The following is a 6000-nucleotide window of genomic DNA, read 5'->3' as shown; positions in this document are numbered from 1 at the left end:
AAGCCAGGACGGCTCCCCAGGTTCGGGCTGCCTGCAGCCTCGGGGCTGGCGCTGCCCCCGGGACTGGCTTTTAAACTTGGCCTAAACGGGCGAAAGAATTTGCGGAGTGTTTAAACGAGAGGAAACCCTGCAAAACCCCACGCCCCAGGGAGCAGGGGCCTCACCGAGGTCTGAAAGCCGTTCCTCCAGCTCTGGGTCACACTTCCCCAGCGACGCCACGGCAGCGCAAGCCACGCTGGCGTTTCCTCCATCCCACAAACACCCCCCTTCCCCACAACATCCACCAGAGAGTTTAGGCTGGGAACGCAGCTCTTTAATCTCCAGCAAGCCTTTGACAACCTGTCTCGTCCTGGCTTTTAGCTGCGTGAGAGCTGTTCGCTAATGGAGCATTAACCTTGGAGAGCTTCTGCAATTACTCCAACACTAATTCTGACAGTTTTTGGTGTATCTGTTTGTTCTTTTGACAGGCAAAAGGAATTTCTTTTTAAAAGCTGTTTGATACATTTGAGACCTTCTGTCCACATTTTCGTTTTTTCCGCTCAAGATGGGAAGGTGGGGGAGCAGGAGCGGAGGTAGAGACGCTACCTTCCCGCAGACGCCTCGGTGGCGGCACAAGCCAAGATATTTCCCCCCTTCCAAACCCCTCCCACCCCTGCTTGAAGTCGCAGAAGCGTTTGGTCTCTCCTGACCTCATTAGGGTAATTAGTAAACCTTTTGAAGCTGGGAGAATGGCTCTGAGCTGTGGGAAAGTGAGGAGAGCAGAGAGCCCCCAAAAGGAGCGTGCGTGGATGGAGAAAGGGGGAGAAAACCGTCTTCAGCCGCCCAAGAGGTGACCTGCAGAAACGGAGGGGAAGGGGAGGCGGCCGAGGAGCGTGCTGGCAGCTTTGCTCCCCTGGAAATCTCCTTAAATTGCCGCTTTTAAGAGGATGGAAATTCAAGTCCCGGTTATCCCGTACGACGCTGCAGGCAGCCAAAGAGCAGGGAAGAAAAATGGCAGGGCAGGCGCAGGCTGAGACCCGGGGCTCTCGCTTCGGTTCTCCGATCTGCCACTGCTTCCCTGGAAACCCTTTGGCAAACCAGTTCTCACTGTGCCTTAACCCTTCCTTCATTTAAAAAAAGGGTTCCCTCTGTGGAAAAACACACGCTTTGGAGGGAAGGGGCTCCCCGCGCGTGCCTGCACGGCCCCCAGCGAAGCCGCCCTGGGCGGAAGCGGTGCTGAACGAACACCTCAACCCGAAGTCTGCTGAGGCAGCGGGGACGTTCCTGCCGCTTCGGATGGAGGAAGAAAGTTATTTTGGTTTGAACACCGCGTTCACTAAAATGGCCTGAGCCACCCATTAATGCCGCACGCGCATGCGCGAAAGGCACGGGAACCTTCATTAAGGACACGCAGTCCTCCCTTCCTCTACTAAACACAGAAAACGTTTTCAGTGCACTCGTCCAAGCCAGTCGAGAAGCCAAAACGATGACTGTGGAGAAGCTAAAGTTATAACATGGATAAAAACCTCCACTTCTAAAAGAAAAAAGCAGTATCTCAAACCTTTGCTATATATCACAAAGGGCACAAACCTAATACCTCTCTGCATTCTTTAGAAAGAGGCAGTTTGATGTGAGAGAAAAGCAGATTAAAATAACACCGGCAAAAAAAGAGATCAGAACATAGCCTGGTACCAGAGAATTTGAACCAACGCGTCCCCAGGTCCTGCTGTGCCTTCAGCGGCACACAACGACCCCCACGCCGCCACGGCTCTGCTCGGCTTTTTGGAGATTCCCCATTAGACGAGGAGGGTCCCCAGCCCGGCACCGCAGCAAACCCTCCATCCCTCCAGGAGAACACGGCCTCGGGAGCCGCTCGGCGGGGCCGCCCCGGGCCGCAGGAGCCGGGCGGAGGGGGGCTGGCTGCCCTGCCGCCAGGGATGTCGGCACGATGCCTCTGGCCCGCTTTGGACGGAGGCAGGAGGTTTAGATTTGATGCGCGGGAAAGCTGAACGAACAAGTTGTGACCACGCGGCCTTCAGGGGGTGCGTTGATGCTCCAGAGCCGGGTGACGACTCCAGCAGCGCCCGACGGTGGCCACGGGCAAGGACCTGCAGGGACAGCTTCGCAACGCGCCCGCGGGTGCTGCCTACAGGCAGCGGCTGCTTTAAAGGACCACGGTGGGCACGAGCGGGATCGTCCCGGGCTGAGCTAACGCCGGGCAGGAGGAACCAAATAAAACCTCGCCGCAGCCCTGCCTGGGGTTTTGGAGGTGAAGCAGCACCGTGCCCACGCAAAGGCTCCCGCCCCCCAACGGCTTGTTCGCGGCATTAATGCCCACCAGGGTTTTCGCTCTCAGAAAGAGCACTTAGAGCACTCCCGTCAGAGAGGGGGGAGCGCGCACTCAGCTCAGGTTGAACAATGAAACGATTAGGATTATTTTAAGTACGCGAGGTTTTCTCTTTAAAAGAGCGAGAGTAATTAACCGCCAGAACATATTAGCAGCATATCAGGGATGCAGAAAATGTTCCATCGCTCAGTTGTTTCAGACGAAGGCTGGCATCCTTTCCAAGAGAAACCTAGTTTCACAAAAAGGACAAACCAGCCGGTGCTCTGCAGGAGGCTGAGCACGATGAACATAATGGTCTCTTCTAGCTGCAAAACCTGCAAATCTCACCACTTCCATTTCCCAGCTCTTATTAACCAGCAGACGGGAGCGTTACTCTGATTGCAAAGAGAGCAAGAGGAGCCCCGAGTGCCGACAGCAGCGGCTGCTGCGGTTTGCAGCATGGCCAGCATGGAAACGTACCGAAATCGGGAGAAGCTTCCGACACGCGAGGGTGAGGAGGCATCAGCTGATGCGGCCGTACGTTCAGGTGCAAGTTCAATGCCATTTCTGTGCGATTTGCCAGCACTGGAAGCAACAACACAAACCTCTTCCCGCCCAGGAGCCACGATTACTGGGAATCGGGTGATGTCAGCCCCCCATTTGCCTACGTCCCAGAAACCGATGTTAATTAAAACTGCTGGTAGCGGCCTGCAAGCACCTCTGCGTGGGCAGGGGCCCTCCGAGCCCATAGGAAACCCTGCTGAAGCAAACAAGACCCGCAGAGAGGCACAGCAGTCCCGCAGCCTTGGAAGCACCTCCACCGAATCGGACCCTGCCGCCCCGTTTTCTAGCGATTGCATCTCGGAGGCGCATCGAAGGTTCACCCTCTCAACAGGTATCCTTGGACGTGGGCTTTCGCTCACGGCTTTGATCTGGCAACGTCAAGAAGAAAATACTGAAGTGTAACATCTGAGACGTTCATCTCAAATTTAATTTTAGGGACATCTTCTCCCTTCCACGCGTGCAGTCACACATTAGCATGCATCAGAAGTACAGCATCCCCTTTAATGTTTACTCGTCCTTAGATTGCAAAAATTGTTGTGTGAATTCCTTCTTCAATTAGCTCTGGTACTCGAAAAAAAATATTGTTCCGTCGCCAGTACAGTTATGATCATTTCTTCCCTTTATACTTCTATTCCCCAGCGTAACTTAAAAAGAAAATGCTTCTCCATTCTCCCCTGCAAAGCCCCCTTTAAAATTTTTAAAACAAAAACAAGCAACGTTTCTAAAGGAAAGGCTTTTGTGGCTGAAGTGCCACTTCCATTCACCTTTCCATCACGTAAGGGAAGAAAATAAAGATCAGAAGAAGGATTTAGACAAAAAGCCAACTAAGTAAAGCTAATTTTTTAAACAGAAGAATCCTGCTAGTTGTGCAGAAGAGCTTTGTTGAGTGGAACAGAAAAGACATCAGAGGAGACTCTGCAGCAGGCTTTCAAATATTTCCAGCCACCTTCCCAACGTGCAGCCTGCATTGCACAATAAACACGGACACGATTGCGGAGCAGCTCCAGCGCCCACAGAGCACCGCAGGATTCAGTCTGCCATCTTGTTTGCAGCACCGGGCGAGGAAAACTCCCCCGTTCGCTCCCTGCGAAGCCCCCGGAGCCGGAGGGACGCCGACAGCGCAGTCGGGATCAGGAGCAAAATTGTGAGGGCAGCTAAAACCGCGTGTGCGCGGAGGTCGCGCCTCCCAGAGACACGGTCACCCCCGAAGCCACTTAGCAAGCGTATTAGCCATAAACCGAGCAAAACACCTGCAACATTTGACCGCAACCAGCCCCATTTCCTCGCTCGCCGAGGGCCGCCTCACTGCTCAACCCCACGTCCAGCCAGTCCCACCCCAGGTCGTAGTTTCAAGCGCGGTTTGCAAGCCAGCCGTGAGGAGGACCCCCCATCTTCTGATTTTACAAATAGGAAATCTAAAGCACAGGTGACCTGCGTGAAGCCAGGTGACCGGCAAAAAGCAGAATACAGCGCTTAACTCACAACGCTGCCCTCCCACAGAAGGGGACCGAGAGCCCGGTGCGTTCACGGAGGGTCCCCGAGCCGGGGGACGGCGCCGTGCCCGCGCAGACAGTGCCACCTATTACAGCTCCCTTCTTTGCAGTGCCAGAGGAATCGACCTCCCTGACAAAGGGCTCTGAAATCCATGAACAAAACAGCCTTTACCCGTAGTGAAATCCTGTATTTCTCTCTTTTTTCCTCCCCGGGTGACCGGAGGGACTTGGACCATCTCTTCTTCTATACCATAACTGGAAAACTTGCAGATTGTCCACACACATCCCCAAAACTCCCAACTTATACATGAGCCCTCATTACAAAAACAGGTCTGAGTACAGAGAGCAAGGAAAGTGCTCTTCTACGCCAGCAGAAAGCCGAGAGGTGGTTCCTCCCCCAGGGCCCTGCCGCAGAGGTTATTTTGCACTCCACGGAGCACGGCGGCGAGGGACAACGCTGCAGCAGCAAACAGGCTAGTGAAATCAAAAGCGCTTACCAGCACTCAGCAAACGGCCTGCAGTTCCCATTTTGAGGAAGGAAATTTGCATCCAAAGCACCAAGAGCACTTTAACTTGAGTTTAAAATAAATTCAGAGCGGATCCATGCCGCCAGCTTGTGTTTGTGACTGGAATCCCAGGCAGCGCCAGCCTGAGCCTCTCCCCAGCCGGAGACCTGGGACGCGAGCTCCAGCGGGCAGCACAGAGCAGACAGAGAACAGGGCCAGGAAAATGGTGTGGAGGACAACACACCTGCAGCTAATCCAGCACGCACAGGCCGCGGCCATTAGTGCTAATTGGGGCTACCAGCTCCCGGAGCCTGAAAACGAACAAGCACTCAGTTTGCATCCCATCGCAGCTCCCAGCACCTCGCACAGACCAGGGCTGGAAAGCACGACGCTGTCCTGCCCGTACCGCCGCCCCGGCGAGCACCCTCCCTCCGTTCGTTAAGCGCTGCAGTTAATTTTGCCCAGCTCGCTCCCCGCAGAAAGGCAGGCGCGCGCCAAGGGGCGCCGCCGCGGCAGGGTTGGGTTCGCACGTGTCTGCGCAACGCTGCGCCGCGCTGACTGTGCCGCGCGCCGACTGGGAAACACGACTTGAAGGAGAAGGGAGCAAACTCTGGGCCGGGCTTTAGTCAAGCTGGGGTTATGCCAAGCCTTGGACCAGCCCAAGACAACTCTGTGCTCTGCGCAGACAAGCCTTTCCCTCGCGGTACGAGCTCCCGTGCGAGCAGGGAGCCTACAGCTTAATTCAATCAAATGAGGGCATCTTAAAACTGTGTCTGTCCCACGATCCTAAAAAGCCTTTGCGAACAAGTACCGACAGGGCTAGGTTAAATCCGGCTGAGGTAAAGCCGGGGCCGAGAGCACCACCTGCAGCTGGGGGAACCCTCGGCTCCCGAAGAGCCCCCAAACCCTGCAGCGCGCCCACCCCGAAGCCCAGAGGCGCAGCCCCGAGGGGGCACCTCCGCCTCATCCCCAGGCAGCGCCCGGAGGGAAGGCTTCCCTCTTTAAGGCATCAGGGTTTATTTCTAGCCTCGCCAGGTGTTGCCAGTGCCCCAACAGCCGGCATGTTCGGTCTGTGAGTGCCATCTACAGGGTTGCCCTGCTCGCCGGCCCCTCTCCCGCCAGCTCCGGGCCC

This window comes from Nipponia nippon, unplaced genomic scaffold (assembly GCF_047370975.1).
Source record: "Nipponia nippon isolate SJK-2023a ecotype South Korea unplaced genomic scaffold, ASM4737097v1 scaffold_31, whole genome shotgun sequence".
Taxonomy (NCBI): domain Eukaryota; kingdom Metazoa; phylum Chordata; class Aves; order Pelecaniformes; family Threskiornithidae; genus Nipponia; species Nipponia nippon.
Note: the sequence above shows the minus strand (reverse complement) of the source record.